The sequence below is a fragment of the Aulonocara stuartgranti genome (assembly GCF_965226115.1).
Source record: "Aulonocara stuartgranti genome assembly, chromosome: 19".
Classification (NCBI taxonomy): Eukaryota; Metazoa; Chordata; class Actinopteri; order Cichliformes; family Cichlidae; genus Aulonocara; species Aulonocara stuartgranti.
The window spans coordinates 15,287,207-15,304,865 of NC_138955.1; the positions used below are offsets into that span (position 1 = coordinate 15,287,207).

Below are 17,659 nucleotides of genomic sequence, written 5' to 3' on the forward strand. Positions count from 1 at the left end.
TTTTTCAGAATTCTGAGATTAAAGTCAGAATTCTGACTTTAATCTCAGAATTCTGAAAAAAAAGTCAGAATTCTGAGATTAAAGTCAGAATTCTGAGAAAAAAGTCAGAATTCTGACTTTTTTCAGAATTCTGAGAAAAAAGTCAGAATTCTGAGATTAAAGTCAGAATTCTGAGAAAAAAGTCAGAATTCTGAGAAAAAAGTCAGAATTCTGAGATTAAAGTCAGAATTCTGAGATTAAAGTCAGAATTCTGAGATTAAAGTCAGAATTCTGACTTTAATCTCAGAAAAAAAAAAAGTCAGAATTCTGAGATTAAAGTCAGAATTCTGAGATTAAAGTCAGAATTCTGAGATTAAAGTCAGAATTCTGACTTTAATCTCAGAAAAAAAAAAAGTCAGAATTCTGAGATTAAAGTCAGAATTCTGAGAAAAAAGTCAGAATTCTGACTTTAATCTCAGAATTCTGACTTTTTTCTCAGAATTCTGACTTTAATCTCAGAATTCTGACTTTTTTCTCAGAATTCTGACTTTAATCTCAGAATTCTGACTTTTTTCTCAGAATTCTGACTTTAATCTCAGAATTCTGAGATTAAAGTCAGAATTGTTTTTTTTTTTTCCAGTGGCCCTAATCCTCTTCCGTAAGAAACAGACACAAGCCTACATGTCAAATTTGCACCAGTTCTATGACTAAAGGCTCCACCATTCCTCATTTCCCTGGGTGAAATAACTTTAGGTTTCCAGCCAGCCAGGCATATAAACACTGGAATTTGCACTGAGAAAAAAGGTAAAAAGATACAGGGAAGGAGTATCCAGAAGGAGTCTCATGTTAAGGGCAATCACATCTTGGCTTAGTTGGTTTTAGCTGCTTTTCAAAGAAAGCTGTCAAGGGAGAAAACAGACAATACAGCTAAAGGCAAAAAGCAACCGGGCCCACAGTATAATGTCATTACATGCTCATGATTGATTTATGTTGCTAGGCTTTCTTTTCATTATTGGTTCAAGTTAATCTCGCAATAATTTTTTTCTGGCAGACAATGCAATTTAGTCTTATTATTACTATGCTCACAGTTTGCCAGAAGGTAAAAGGACACATTTCATTGTTTCTACCTTGACCTTATCTACCATATCAAAGAACACATATTCTTTCATAAACTCTTTTAATTAAATTCCTCTCAATAGTCGTTACTCATTTGTAGGTGATGCACATGTGATCACTAATGTAATTGGAATACAGCCATCTATCCATTTTCTCAACCTCTCATCCTAGCCCAGATGTCATAGGAAACGAGGCAGGGTCGTCAGTCATCATGGGGGTAGAACGGAGACACAGCCATTCATGCTCACATCTATGTCTAATTTGGAATCGCCAGTGATTCTATGTATAGCAATAGGAATTCTCCAGAGATTTTCCAACAATGCATTCCACAGTAAATCTACAAATGTCAACTAAAACCCATTAATATGTGTGCAAATTACACCCGTCTAGATTTAAGATACTTATAAGTCATTGTTAAATTATGTTAAATGTTACCAAATGTTATGCTCAAACACAGAATTTTCTAGCTTTTGAAAAGTTGGTGGACGAGAAATGTCAGTGGATCATAATTAAGTCTCCATCCTCTGGGATACAAAATTTCATACCATGTCAGCTAATACATTTTGCTGGAAGAGTCTCCTACACACCAGACTTATCGATACAGCCATAGCCAGATATGAAAATGAAGTATATACCTATGTAGAATAATTTCAGCTACTCCCTTATTCCACTGGATCAACAAAGAAGATAGCTCTAAATGTTTGATTTGGTAGATTTTTACACCAGATGCCGTTCATGACATAACCCCAAAGTGATATGTGTTTTCTTAATGTCAGACCAGGGGTTTTGCTTGTTAGGAAAATGTGTAAATGACTAGACTACAGAGCCTCTGAAGAATATAACTAACTACTTATATGATTCTTAAATATGAGCAGACCATGTTCACTTAGTTAGTGCCAGTTTCTTGCTCGTCTCCTAAGGTGCAAAGCTACATGGTACAACTAAAATTTATTGTGCATTTAGTGTCAGTGATATAATATTGTTACATTCTCAACATATGGAATAGATCAGCAGGGTTTCCTGCTCATGGCAGATTGTTATTCAGGTCATGCCAGCTGAGATCAAAGGTTGCAGAGCCAATATGTTCTTACTGCAGTGTGTTCATTCCAGTTTCTGGTGTACGGGATTCTCTGTCTTTGGGCTTCCTTGAAAATGTGGATATTTAAGAAGCATTATGTGGTTGTGCTTAGTAAAGGACGAAGAAATTGTGGTGTGGGTGTGTTAAGTACCTGCTGCACTCCTGGTTATGAACAGTTTAGGATGGTAGTGAAATGTACCTGAGCTTCTTAGTGTTGAAGTAAATTAACTGATTAGCTAAGCACTACTGAGATAGGCTAACATGTATTGTACACATAGAAAGCGTGTCAGAGAGCATGGGACTTAACCTAGATTTAACACGCAGGGGTTACAAATTTGAAATACAGTAATAGAGAAAACACACCACGAGCAGAATCCTGTATGGGATGAATTGCATTCCATTGCAAGCTAGTTTCAAATGAGAGAACCTATTATAACCGCATTGTACTGTATTATTCCTAATGCACTGAATTAGGGCATAGTGCTGCATGCTGGCATTAAAGCTAGAATTATGCACACATTTAGTCTTTTATTCAGCAATAAAATTTGGAGATTGTTCTCCAAAAAATGTCCCACATCAGCCCTGGTTAGCAGTACAGTTCTGCTATAGATTAAACATGTGGTAGGTGTACAGTAAAGGAGCCTTTGTGCTTTTTCTCTCTCAGGTGCTATTTTGCTTCAGGCTTTATCAAAGCATGTTTCTGTTGCTGATAAGCAAACCACAGCAAAAGCTAACAGCTGCCTTGGGACACTGTAGCTACATTAGCCATAGCAGATTTCCAACCTTTACAGATGCTAATGCTCTGCCTCAAGGGAATAAGCCAAGAAGCTGACAACTGTACACAACTGAGGAAAGGAAATAATACGCTGCATGACATGATATGCACGAAGTGCAGGGCAGTGGTTTGCGTTAGCTTCTTTAATAGGGCTACCTTGTATTTCTGGTCTAGGGAAACAAAACAATTCAGTTTGAATCTGATTGTCTCTAAGAGTAGCTGTGTATATGGACCTAAACTAATAAGCTACTTAGCACAAGGAACCTAATAACAACCATGACATAATTATGTGCAGCAAAACACTAATGTGTGAAACAACAGACAAGCACATGGTGTAGCTCATGTAGCTATCGGCTCCCTAATTGTCTGTGTTAGCCTCTGTTGAGCAGCTGGAGGGACACAGTGTCACATATGATGGAAAAACAAAGCACTGACCCTTGGAACCCCAGCTGGAGTTACTCCGTAACATTCTCCATCCACGGAAAGAAATATCAGATTGCAGCTGACCTCAGTCCTGCTGCTCGAAATCCCAATGCCGCCATAAGAGGCTTTACTACAGGCTAGAGGCGGGTGAATAGGGATAATTTAATGAAACATTAGACAAGTGCACTCCACAGTCCTTTAACAAATTGCTTCTCTGACTGCCAAGCTTGGCTCAATTTGGGTTGCCTGAAGGAAGAGCCGAGTTAAAAGAGCAAAGAAAAGAGAAGAATGAGCAGTTATTCACCTGCAGCATTTGGGGGGGACTTCAGATATGATGGTTCCTCAAAACAATTGAAATATTGGAGATGAAGCTGTGCTGTCATGCCGCCCTTAGAAATACTACTAGTGGATTTCAGAATTTTCTGCAGGATGGATTAAGTGTGATGGCAGGCTGTTGACTTCTGACCAGGAAAAGCAGAAGGCAGCACTTTCCCCGATCCACAGCCACCTATGGGCATAAACAGGTGGCTGCCGGGGTACTGGCAACGCTTATTGCCAGGGTAGGCGAGTAAACAGTGGCCTTGTTAAGATGCTGGCACAGCCCAGGAAAGCATTTTTTGTGGTGTCACAAAGTGGATTCACCGCCCATGGCTTCTTTGCGCTACATATTATTCTTAAGCTTAGGATTTAAAGGTAGCCCCTGAGTAAAGCCTTGAATTAGCTTAATGGGAAGGATCAGGCACGTGACTCAAACCTCACGTGCAGAGATAGTCACAAACAGCCATCTAAAACCAATATGATGATTGATTTTGTTTTGCTGGGAGAATGAATTATGCCCATGCATGTGTCTCTGTATTTCGGGTGGATTTGGAAGTGTGTGCGAGGCATATGGATCCCTGATGTCTCAATAATGAGGGCAGAGAAAGGCTCACAGACATAAAAATGTTTTTTGGCTGTACTCTTTTCTTGTGGGTGCATACGCTTTAAGATGTAACATTGTTCATCACATTGTTAGACTCTCCCACATACATTTATGTAAAGACACACAAACCCAAGACTGCCAAAGGGAAATGAAGAAACACTTTTTTATTGGTTGGGTTTCGCTTCACAGCATTGCATTCATCAAGCTAACATAAGCAAAGAGTGAAGTTTAAAACTGCTGCTGTTTTGCTTATGCTTAAGCAAATATGTATCTGGAAATGTTTTGGTCTAGCCTGACTACATTTTTTCAGGGTTTTTAAAGGAAAAATCAAGAAAATGCTATTAAACCATTTATTACCAAGTTTTTCTGGTAATTTACATTGTATAATAATTGTTGGCATCAAGATCAAAGATCATGCTTTTTTCATTGAACCTGTTTGAAAGACTTTCATTTATGCACAGAGCTGCTAGAGGTTACTTTGCTTCAAACATAACGACGGGTCAAACAAAAGATTGCAGAAAACAACAAAGAGGAGGACAGTTTCATTGAAAGAACAAATGAAAGCCGAGTACAGATTCATTGGACAGTATTGTTTGGTTCAAGATTCCCTGTAATTTAAAGTTTTATTAGTAGTGTGCAGACCATTTTCCTTTAAATGACATAATAAGTAATACAGCTACATTAACAGGTTTGTAATCTGGGTGACATGATCCCTTTTCAACCAACCTTTATCATAGTAAAGCTCATTCATTTGAAATGAAATGCAGTAAACAGTACGAAGAACTATAATCAGATCACTCAAGATATTTTCTTAATACTTTGCATTAATTCAAAGTATTTTGTGTTACCATGCAATACAGTGTATTCCTCTAATCCATAGAAAGCCGAATTAGAAATATGCAGCAGATGGTGTTTCTGCCAAAGCTCATTGAGACGTACTTTGACACATCAGCTTACACTGGATGTAACACCAGCTAATGCAGGGTTTGTGCGTGTGCAGCGAACTGGCATTGTTGAGTGTTAGATTAATGCTGTGCTGCTGTGTATTGTCTAGGAAGTTAATACTGAAGTTTTTTACATGGTATGTTCTCCAGATTAAATTCTTTATTTTTTTTAAATAGAAGGTGATAGCATAATAATAATAATAATAATAACAATAAGAATAAGAATAATAAGAATAATAAGAAGAAACAATGAATTAAATATTGTCAAATTTTATACTGTTAGTATTCAGCTGGCAGCTACTACAGTTTTCAGCATTTAGTTGACTAAATGCTGAATTTCTGTGAAACTAAGCCTAAATAAAGGCAGAGGAAAAGGAGCAGCAAGCTGCTGTATCCATAGTATCATATATTCAGCTGATGCTGTGAGCTATAGGCACATCTATAGCTTCAATCATAAAAGCTTGTGAAAGAAGTAAAAAGAGCGCATTCATCATGTAAGGTGTCACTTTTTCCTTGTCTCTCATTACTGTCGTATCTCTAGTATGTTTCTAGTTGTTTCTCTTATGTCAGTGTGCTGTTCAGTGTGCTGTAACTGGATTGGGCAAAGAAGGATAACTGCTGCATTTTTGCCACAGCACAATTGATAGTCAGAAGTTGCCAATGAAATAAACCGATGGCACCGTATCACTTAATCTCAGCAGTATTATGGGAAACCACATCATGCTGATATAAGCTGTCACATATGATAAAATTTACAGCATATATTTCACAACAGAGCTCTGCTGTCATGCACATTTATTTAAATATTTACATATTTATTCTGAGTGGTCCCTTATTGTGTGATATCAGAAATGCTAACTGAATCTAATCGCTGCTTTGGATGACATAGCTGCCATTCTAGGTTGCAAAGAAAACTGTGAGGTGTTTTTCTGTGCAGTGAAGCCATTTAAATGGGTTCTTTGACCTCAGCTCACAGTCATCCTGAAAAAATCGGTTTCTTTCCTTTTCACGCTCTTTATTTTGCAGTGGTTTTTTCCACTGTGCATTGTGACTGGAGTTTCTTGTGACTCCTTATTCTGTGTCATTTCATGGCAGCAATAGATCACAGAAGAGAAGGAAACAACTGGGCTGATTTTTGTTTACCCAACACAAGACATTTGTATTTCCTCTTCAGTGAAAGAGGGAGAGCTGGGTGAGGAAAGGTTCTCGTTTGTAATAGACTCTGACCCATAAGGACACCACCACTAGCATTAAGGAAAGACTTGGCTATTGGTCCAGATCAAGAATTGCAAATCAAGTTCTTTCCAGCCTTAAGCTTATGACATGACATGCCAAAATATCTCAGCTTAGACTTATAATAAGAAAAAAATCTCAGTAAAGGCATTAGGAAAAGCTTGCATCCCTGAGATCTGTCTGTACACTCATAAGCACTTTGCACAGATCTGTGGTATGCAGGATCTAAATGAGTCCACAGGCTTTTTCTCAGGTAATGCTGACAAGCAGAACAATCACATTAAACTCTGCATGCGTCATTAAAATATCCATTGCTGGCTCTGTAGACAAGTATTAAGATCTCTCTATGGCAGGAGTTTGGGAAATTTACCTTTGATCAGGAAATATCCAGAAAGGCAGTACATAAGTAGGATTCATGCTTAATAATCAAAAGGGGCAGCGGTCTGTTTCTATTTCATTTTAAATCTTTGCTTTAGATTTTTTTTCCTTGTTCTTTTCATTTTTGAGGGATTAAACCTTTCACATATGTTTTACCATGTCCAGTCACAGTCTTGGAAGGTTGCCTATTGTAGCAGCTTTGTTTCAGCGCATTCACAGATATATTTCGACGTCAGAGGCCGGGATTAGTTTCTTTACACATGAGGGCAGAATGTCGCAGCCACAGTGTGGTCTGTTAGATTGTGTTAGATTATAACGTCACAGTGAGCAGAACGAGAAAATATAAACTGTAAAAATGACTGCCGTGTTCTCGAGCATTGAGCTGGACCCAGTGCATGCTGGTTTATTAAGACTATAACTTGCTAGCATTTAGCAAATTGACTGTGGAAGCCTTAGTAGGCTTTAAAGTACTAATGAGATCATCCAACAGTGCCTTAAGAACACCTCCACCCGCTGCAGGATGTAACAAGTAATTAGCTTTCCATATGAAATATTAACATGCATTTTTTTTTCTTGTAGGTCTCCTCATTTACCCAAAAAGCAGGAGAGCACTACATTAGTGTGACCAAGATCTTTATCTTTAAACCTCCATCCTCATTTGTACAATTTATTTTATCAAGTTCTTCAAGCTGTAGTGATATAAAAGATATTTGGCTTAGAAATGCAGAGATGTGTTTGAAGTGTATTAAGCATTACATCACAACTGGTCTATAAGGTCTATAAGCTATATGGTTAATAATTCTAAATAAAAGAATAAGGTTAAATATCAAAGAGGCAAACTGCAATTAGGAGATATGCTCTGACGCAAAATAACCAAAGTTTATAAAGTGCAACTTAAAAGTTTATTAATAACCTAAATGTGTGAGGAGAAAAAGAATTGTGGCATTGCTTTGTGGCATTCTTAGCCAACTTTTTTCCTAATAAAGTTGAAGAACTATCTCCTAAAAAGAAGTGGCTCCAAAAAGGTAGTTCAATGACAGAGCAATAGACTGGAAAATATGATATATATTCCTGTTCTCAACTCTTCCTCATTTAAGCCTTCTTGTTCCAGTAGTCCACTTCTATTCAGTATATACAAGATCACAGGACCCTAAAAGCTTTCATCAGGAACTCAATGAGACGTGGCAAACAATACCAAATGCCAGCTTTAAGCTAATTGTACAATTTACCATCAAGTGCGGGATCTACCAAGGAAAGGCCCTGTCCCCGTTGCAGAGGGAGTGGCTGGCATCCAGAAATCCTACCAGTGGCTGGACAAAGGTGGACTGAAAGACAGCGCAGAGGCACTAATCATGGCAGCACAGGAACAAGCTCTCAGCACAAGATTGATAGAGGCTGGGGTCTATCACACCAGGCAAGACCCTGGGTGCAGGCTGTGTAAAGATGCCCCTGAGACAATCCAGCACATAACAGCAGGGTACAAGATGATAGCAGGCAAGGCATACATGGAACGCCATAACCAAGTGGCTGACATAGTGTACAGGCACATCAAAATGGGAGATGTCTAGGGTAGTTGAGAATGACCAAACTAAGATCCCGTGGAACTTCCAGATACAGACAGATAAACTGGTGATGGCCATTAAACCGGACATAGTAGTGGTGGACAAGTAGAGGAAGACGTCTGTAGTGATAGATGTAGCTATACCGACTGATAGCGACATCAGGAAGAAGGAACACGAGAAGCTTAAGAAATACGAAAGGCTGAGAAAAGAACTCAAGAAAATGTGGGTGTGGGTGAAGGCAATAGTGGAGGGAGGAAGACGACAAAGCGGACAAAAAAAAGATCTGAGATCTCTGTCCAGTAGAAAGCAGTCGCAGGAAAAGCAAAGACACAGTGTATGACCTTCAAGCTCTGGTAGACGACCCGAATTGAAGGATAAAGACCGCCTCTCACTGCGAGAGGAAGCTTTTTAATATATTATAATATATAAAAATTCTCCTCTCACTGTGAGAGGCGGTCTTTATCCTTCAATTCGGGTCGTCTACCAGAGCTTGAAGGTCATACACTGTGTCTTTGCTTTTCCTGCGACTGCTTTCTACTGGACAGAGATCTCAGATCTTTTTTTTGTCCGCTTTGTCGTCTTCCTCAAACAAAAATCCACACACATAAAAAAAAAAATCCACCGAATTGAAGGATAAAGACCGCCTCTCACTGCGAGAGGAAAATTTTTAATATATTATAATATATAAAAATTCTTTAATGAACATAAATTTTTTTGTGTGTGTGGATTTTTGTTTGAAACTTTCTGAGCTGTGTGCATTAGTTAAAATCCATAATTTTATAGTTCAGATGATTTTTCATCAGCCATCTGGAAAATAGACACATTTCATTTACAATTGGAGACTTATTGTGAAGTATTGGGTTTGACAGGTGTGATGATTGTGGTGTTATTGTGTGCAGCTGAATAGAGCAACAACAAGGGCAGACAAGGAAAAGCAAAACTTAAGTTCTTAAATAAGTGTCAGTGCACAAGATTAAGACTGTCAGTTAGATTCTCAGGTAGCACAAACTAAATTCAAATTGCCTGTGTTTTTCAAACTTGAGTAAAGGTGGACTGTGCAGCTTCTGTGACAGCTTGATGTGACTGGTGTTATATGAATCATACAACAATGAAGTCTTTTTTTCATGAGGGAAACAATTACACAAGGACAACTCATAACAAATTGCAATGTTATTATCTTTTCACTGCCTTTTTCCAAAGAACAAAGAGTTCTTAATGACATTCTCTGGTAATATCACTCACTGGTATTCTACACGGCAGAAAATGTAAAGCACATTCAAAAACTATTCAACCTACAAGGTTTGCAGGAATGATTCATTAGCTGACTCATGTTAATCAGGGATGTATTGAAATATGTAACGTCCCTTGTTAACCTTTCATTTTGTGCCGGCTGAAAAAAACTGTAGTCAGCCAGGAGGCATAATGATCACTGTATGATAGATTTTAATAACATATTTATAACTCAGGAATGTAAGTAGAGTTTTTGGTTGATATGTCTGAGGATATAAGCCATTACTGGGTGATATGTGTAAAAGCCGGGCTAATGGTACATTATTTCATATAAAATCTTGGCAAATAATAATACTAGAATAAAAGAATAGCCAAGCTACATCCCATAAGTTGAAAATAATCAATAAATTGTGACACATTTAGTGGAAGAATACTTTACAATAAATCCATTCTATAAAATATTTGAAATGACCCCCCAAATATTATTAAAGGAGTAAATCATTACAAACTTGTAGCGCACAAAAAGTTCATAAAATGTTACTAATGTTCTACAGCACATATGGGCAGAAATCTGTGCCATCAGAAACTGTTTTCAGAAAAAGAAACTAATTTCAGAATAATAACAGAAATAACAGAAAATGAAATAACAGAAATAACAGAAACTAATTTCAATTTAGTGATGATCATTTTCAAACCATAAATTCCATTTCAAATTAGACTAATTCAAATTCAGTTTTCAAAAGCATTTATTCAAGTTACAATTCAGATTCAATCTGAGCAATTCAAATTCAAATTGAACTTATTCAAATTCAGTTTCTGATGGCACAGATTTCTGCCCATAAGCACATGTCATAAAAATGGACCGAGGTTTAAATTTAAACTCGTGGTGGGTTTTTTTTCTTTCTTTAAAAAAACCCCCGAAATAAATATTATTATTTTTAGGTTGAAACCATTAGGCTAAAGTTAGTTTTAAGGTTTAAAACAGTCAAGCTAAGGTTAAAGGTGGAAAAGTTAAGCTAACAGTACAGAAATGTTAGAAAGATGAACCAAATGGCAAACAGAACAAACCTACTATGATTTAAAGCTAACAGGCTGTGTTTGTGTTTTGAGTGTTAGTCATTTTCTACTGCATTCATCATTTAGATGTTTGTGAACTTTATATCTAATTACAGGCAGAGTGTTTATGTTAAAATTAATGCACTGAAGTAGTTATTCAGTCTGTTTGGGAGTGTCTTCTGACAACTGGGATGATTTTTTGTGTTCAGATAGATATGGATTTAAATATTAGAGCATTAACCCGACAACTCTAAAGGTTTCAGCCAAAGATTTACAGTTTCCACTCAGAGTCAATACGTGGTGTTTATGCGGCTCGCTGGATATCTGCTGGACAATGATACATTATAGTGACTTTAGAAGGGCACTTGAAGAAATGAGACTTCAAAGAAGCAACTGAGATAGCAGCTTCAGATCTCACTTTGGCAGGATAATAGCATTCAGGTCCCTGGAGGCAGAAATGAGGATGTGTCATAAATTATGAATTTCCATGAGAACAGATATGGATGGTGGTGTCATGCAATAATTGGCACAGCACTTAGCTCCAAGAGAAGCTGGCTGGTGGCTGAGTGATGTACGCCGCGGGCACCTGCCTGGAAAACATGTTGAAGTGATTTGCAAAGTCAGCATGTCGCAAAGAAGCGTCCTTTATTACCATGTTGACCCAAGGCTGTATGATGGGGCCACACAGTAGGGAACAACAGTAGGTTCAAGGTTAGAAGAAAACTGTGCCTATGGTGTGAACCTGGAATTGAAACTATACCCACACATCTTACCCAGCAGTGCAACTCTAAGTTCAGGCATGACGTAGTCAGGTAAAATGAGAAAAGTGATAAGCTAAAATGTACGTGTGTGTGTGAGTTTTAAATAATAAACCACACTGATTTCCAGTCAATGATAAGCGATCAGTAAACACTATCTTCATTAGAAAGATCTAAGCTATACGAAAACAACTTCACATTTTTCAGCAAAGAAACAATGCAGTGCATAACAAAGCATTTCAAAACACGCGTTCTTTAATTATATGCAGTCTTTGCAGATGGAAAGTTTGTGTGAAGGGGAAAATGGTAAAGCAATGTACAAGCTTACAAAGCATAAGAAGGTAAAATGCAATCTGAACCCAAACTGTACTTCTACGTACATAAAATCAGATCTCCCTCTGATTCTGCAACGACAAAATACCAGCATAAACTAGTAAAAAACACAAGTATATGCCGACCCCAGCCAAGCAGTCAAAGGTTGCTACAGCTGGCAAGACTTTTCTGTGAAGTGTTCCTTGACCTGGATTTCACCAACTTTGCTGTCAGTGTGTTAGAGCGCTCAAACACTAATAGAAAGACCTTGTTTCCTCATTAGGATAGAGATCTGTGCCAGTGTTTGGAGCAGTAGTCTAAATTTAACTGGTAATTATGTAACATCTCAGGGTGTGTTGTGGAGTAACACAAGTATTATTACTTCAAAGACTAAATAAGCAACATGACCCATAAATTTAAAAAAAGGAATGGATAATGTGGAATGCATTACTTTTTGAGTAATCCACAACAAACCTTATTATTAGACCAGTTGAACTGTTTTTAATTGATAGCTCAAGTAAAAACACTTTAAGGCAGCCACTATGCAAAGATCGTAGAGAGGTCCAGTCTTAGGTCAATGTCTTAATAAAACTTAAAGAGGTAGTTTAAACACAGTTCACATTTTACAGGTATCTGATTTTCTTATGAATTAATTTTGATAGACTGTGTGTGCTTAGATCCTGATCTGATCATTATTAGAGCCACTCTTTAAAGATTAGAAAGGTGAGCCTCATGATCGCAGCAGTTGTGTTGGGAACATTGATTTTTAAAATTGTGATGACGCTATGCTTATTTTATGCATTTCCCCCCTAAAATGTAACAAATAAATTGTCTAAAAACAAAACACCAGTCATAAAGAAATCTTGTCATGTATCTTACTAGATATAATAAATCCAGAAACAAGCAGCAAATATAGAGGCAGGTTTCAAAATTATGCTGGCCCCCAAAACAACAGAGCAAACTCCAGACCTCGGCTATAGGTTTCTAGGGCCACTCGTCTCTCTTCTTCTAAATAAACAGGATTAGAAGCCACACAAATGTCCAAGATCAGTGCCATTTCTCATCCCATCCTGCTCCCTGTCTCTCCGCATTGTTTTCCTGCAGGTGAAAAAGTGAACGGATGAGGTGGAGGACACACACATGCACGCACGCACGCACACACACACAGACACACACACACACAGACAAGCACACACACAAACGTCACCTTGCAACATTCATCCGTGGGAGGAAGAGAACAACTTTGGATTGTTTGTTGCCCGCGGGAGGAATTCAAGGTCAGTGCATAGTGCGTTCACACACGAACTCACAGAGTCTGACTTGAGAACAAATAAACAGAAGGACAGTCTTCCTTTCTGTTGCTGCTTGACTATAATCATAAGCTTAATAGATAAATAATAGAGTTTTATATCGGTATTTATTGACAGTTCATTTCATCCTTGCATTCTTTCACCAGTTTTTTTTTTTAATCCTTTTCACGTAAGCTTCCATCTTTGGTCATCCCTTTTTAACCCCCCCCCCCCCCCCCCCCCCCCCCAGACACACACACACTCTTCCTTCCTTCCTTTTCTTGATCTTGCAAGTCTTACTTCCCTCTTTCTTTTTTCTCTCTTCATTTCTTACTTCCTTACTCATCTCTGCTTGGCTCTGAATTTTATCCCCTCCTTCCTCTCTCATTTATTTTAATCCCCGCTTTCTTTTTCATTTTGCTTCTGCTGTCCTTCCTTCTGTCCTTTATCCCCCCTTAACATTTCTTATATCTAAAGAAAACCACAAGTCAACACACCAAACAAACATTAGGCTGTCCAAGGATTTTTTTTCCCTATGAAGTCCACATACTGGGAAGAATTTGGATTTTAATTGCTTCCCCATAGATCCCTGCCTCACCAAGGAACTGGGTTAATTGCATAAGAAGACAGAGGCATTTTAATTGAATGCTGCCAGCCACAGTAACTCCAGCAAAGCCGTGTCGCAGGTTATTTAGCTACAGCTATGGAAATAAAGATGATATCCAGCTGTTTTCTGGGAATGACGACGCCAGTTTCAAAAAGCTTTTAAAGTGTCATTCCTGCAAAGACATCCTGACAGGATCTTGTTTACTGTGTCTATTTAGCAGTTCAATGTTGTAAGTGAGCTACACCTACAAAGGTTGCTTTAAGGTTAAATATAGTACAAAAACTTTACTTACTACTAAGTTTTCAAAGCCTTCACTTCATCTCAATCTAACATTGCTTCCTCTAACCGATTCCCATGGGGGAAGGGATTTGATATCCCTAAGCAGCAATGTATGAATCTATCCACTTCAAATTAACATGGTGTTTTTGCCAGGGTCTTAAGGGTGGATTGAAGTGAAATAAGATTAGTTCATCATGCTCATCTATTTGTTATAATCATGCCCCAAAAGTGTTGAAAACAAGCAAGCACTAAGGTTTCATGTCGACCACACAGTGGCATTAGTTGTGCACTTATTAGTTAACTTATAGTCCTCAGGCTGATCTCACAGCTGCATTATTAACCAAGAAACTGTTAAATGTCAGGATGATAAACTAATGCACTCAATGTGTGGAAGTCAAACGTTTTTATTCCCATTTTATTCCCAATTATATTGTGGGATTTTAGCCAGTCATTAGTAAGAACAGACAAGGATTTCACACAATACCTGATCATCCCTCCTCAGCCCCTCAGTTTATATCTAGCCTTCTTTCTCCCTCCTCCTTTCTTTTCCTTGAATTTCCCTCCCCTGCCTTGTTCTTTCTTCTTTCGGCCTTCTCTGCTTGATTCTGTTTTATCAAGCTCTACTTCCTTTAGTTCTCTTATTCCTTGATTCCCTGATTGGTTTTATTGTTCCCTTCCTCACCCCCTGATTATTTTTTCTGCTCCCAGCCTCCCTCCTGTCATTTCTTCCTTATTTTTATTTTACTTCCTATATTCAAAAGACCTAAATTTGAATCAAAACTACTTCTAGATGCTAATAGAGGCTTGGAATAAATATCATGTACTGTATGTATACAAATTATAACAGGGTCAAATATACGCAGAACGCAGTCAGCTCTGCATGTGGCACTGGGCAAAACAACAGATTGATTTCATTAAATGAGTCTTGTGTAAATGCACTCTCCTATATTAGTACCTAATACAGAAATGGTATGGTGCAACTAAAAAAAGAGGCAGATTTAAATCAGCGAATTACAAAGTATGCAGTTGTCTGTTTTATCAAATAGGTTAAGTCTTTCAGTTTAACCAGTCTGTAGGATGTAGTATTAAACATGGAGAATATCAGAACAGTTTGCTTTAAAAAAAAAAAATAACTGAAGTGAGTCAGTTTCTGAACACTGTGTCATTCATTCATCTACTCACGCCATCTGCCCAGTCTGACTAACAAAAGAAGGTCTGGATCTGCCACATGTTTTTTATTGACATTACAAAAGAAAATGATGTGGAAAAAATGTGTGTAAATTGCTACATCTGACATACTCTACATCTATAATTAGACTACAGACATTTGAATGATCAAGAGTGAAAACTGCTTTGATATTGTTTATTTTTCTTGTAAAGTCAAGCCTTTCCTTTGTGACTTTTAAGGGTTCAAAGCTTTTCCCTTCTGCCTTTTTTTAAGTTTCTTCCTTACTCATCAGTCTGACATTGAATCTTTTGTCAGTTTCATATTTTTGTTCTCCCCATAATTTTCTCAGTTTCTACCTTACTTCTTGGTAACTGTAGACAGCTGTCATGGATTCAATGATACCTTTAGATGAGGTTAGGGCCATACACTAACAAACTCCTTCTGACCGATACCTTCCACAGAATCTGTGTAAAATATTCCAACAAGTTACGTCACTAGCTGAGGAAAATAATACCTGTTTTATAGGTTTAGAATCTCAGGGCACTGTGAAGGACAAGGAGGGTCAGCCGGAAACAAAGGGAGACTGTAAATTGTGTTTCGCTGCCAGGGAACATTATGGTGAGCCTATAGTTTGACAACACTAGTTTTAGACCTTATAGGAAGTTTACAGAGTTGTTTACACACATATGTAATCGGCACCTACACTAATGGACAAATAAAGCAGGGTTGTGTGTTGTGCAGCATACAAACTGCTGATATTCTTCACTGATTTGAATCGGTGTTGAGCTACAGTCACTGTAAAACATGGAAAATTTTAACCAGCAACCATTGCTCATTAACTTAAACTCTTTAACCTCCTACTGTATTTCAATAAGAAGAGATCCTTAGAGGGAATTTAACATGATTTATTGATATACTGAATTCAATTATGCTATTTGGCGATTAGATTCCAATGGACATCATAGCAGTGACAGGAATTAGGGCCGGATGAGTGACTTGCATTAGTTGGGGATGGAGACAAGGTGGGTCGCATGGTTGAGTCTACAAGGAAGAATGAAATATGAGCAGTGCAATTTAAAGAACCTAGAGTGGAGGCTGATTGGCTTTAAGAAAGTGGGCAGAAAGATGATTACCCCCAAGCACATTTGAACCCCAATGTCCAATTTGTTTGAGGAGTGTTGCTGTGTTCCACGCTCAGGCATGATTAAGCATGGCAATGAAAGAGGTGGGCCGATTGTGACTCAGTTGGACCTGAGCATAGTGTGTAGTGTGATCGTTAAGTCCCCCTCATCACTTAACTCCAGCAGTTCCTCAACAGCAGCTAATATTATAAAAATCACTGTGTTAGACAATTAAATTAGGAGACTCTTCATCCTGCCCTTCTTGCAGCATGCGACAAGATGTAATAGGTGTTAATCACTACACGAATTAGAAATCTATACAAAAACTTCAGTGCAACAATGGTAAATAAGACAGAATATCAATAATGTTAGCCAATCAGTGTTCTGGAACTCATTGGGTGAATGGAAATAGTCATTCTGTCCCATTATTCCAGTCTAATTGATATGTTAAAAGTCAATCAGCTCTTTCCATAGTGCACCTACCTCTCAACCTCCACACACTTCCTATTCCATAATCTGAATTTTGATAATAGCTAAGGGAATATTGATTTGATCTTTATAAATTATATAGATTAAGAGAAATGTTGCTCTTTGTGAACTGGTTGTAGTTAGAGCTATTTGAGTTGAAGGTTGTTTATAATCTTTTACTAATAATCAATTAACATGCCAAGTGTTTTCAGGAAATATCAACATGTTTCCATGGCTATCGAGTGATTAAAAGTATTGAAACAAGGACTTAGTGAGTTTTTGGATGACTTCAAGGACATAGATGGTGACTCTGTGTTAGGGAGCTTTTTGATTATGCTTCAAATGTTATGTTACACATATTTCACCAGACACAGTTTTCTGTAGAAACAGGAAGCTGACCCTGTGACTCTGTGTTCATTTACCGCAAGAGACCAGTACAGTACGTGGACAAGAAACAGGGTAACTATGTGCGAATGCTGTTTGTTGATTACAGTTCAGCGTTTAACACAATAGTGCCCTGCAGACTGTTCACAAAGCTGAGGGATCTGGGACTTAACAGCCGTCTGTGTGCATGGGTGTTGGACTTCCTCACTGGCAGAACTCAGGTGGTGAGGGTGGGCAGGTGCTTCTCCAACAGCATCACCATCAACACAGGAGCACCTCAGGGATGTGTCCTCTCGCCACTGCTCTACTCCCTCTACACTTCAGTCTGTGTGGCCACCCATGGCTCCAACACCATTGTGAAGTTTGCTGACGACACAGTGGTGTTGGGTGCCATCTCCAACAACGATGAGGCGGCCTACATGGATGAAGTGAAGAATCTGGCATCGTGGTGCCAGGACAACCACCTCCAGCTGAACGTCAGCAAGACCAAGGAGCTGGTGGTGGACTTCAGAAGGGGTCAGCACAGAGACTACAAGCCCATCATCATCAATGGAGCTCCAGTGGAGAGGGTGCAGTC

General features: G+C 38.3%; 1 protein-coding gene across 6 annotated transcripts in view; it reads left to right on the forward strand.

Moving 5' to 3' along the window:
* LOC309696053 (leucine-rich repeat and fibronectin type-III domain-containing protein 2) overlaps nucleotides 1-17,659 on the forward strand; it is a 255,686-nt gene that overhangs the window by 142,148 nt on the left and 95,879 nt on the right. Inside the window, exon 2 of one of the 6 annotated variants that reach the window (XM_082517124.1) lies at nucleotides 12,871-13,043. The exons of the other annotated variants lie outside the window; for them this stretch is intronic. The gene's annotated coding sequence lies outside the window, so the exon portion shown is untranslated. The remainder of the gene's footprint in view (nucleotides 1-12,870; nucleotides 13,044-17,659) is intronic. 6 annotated transcript variants of the gene reach the window in all.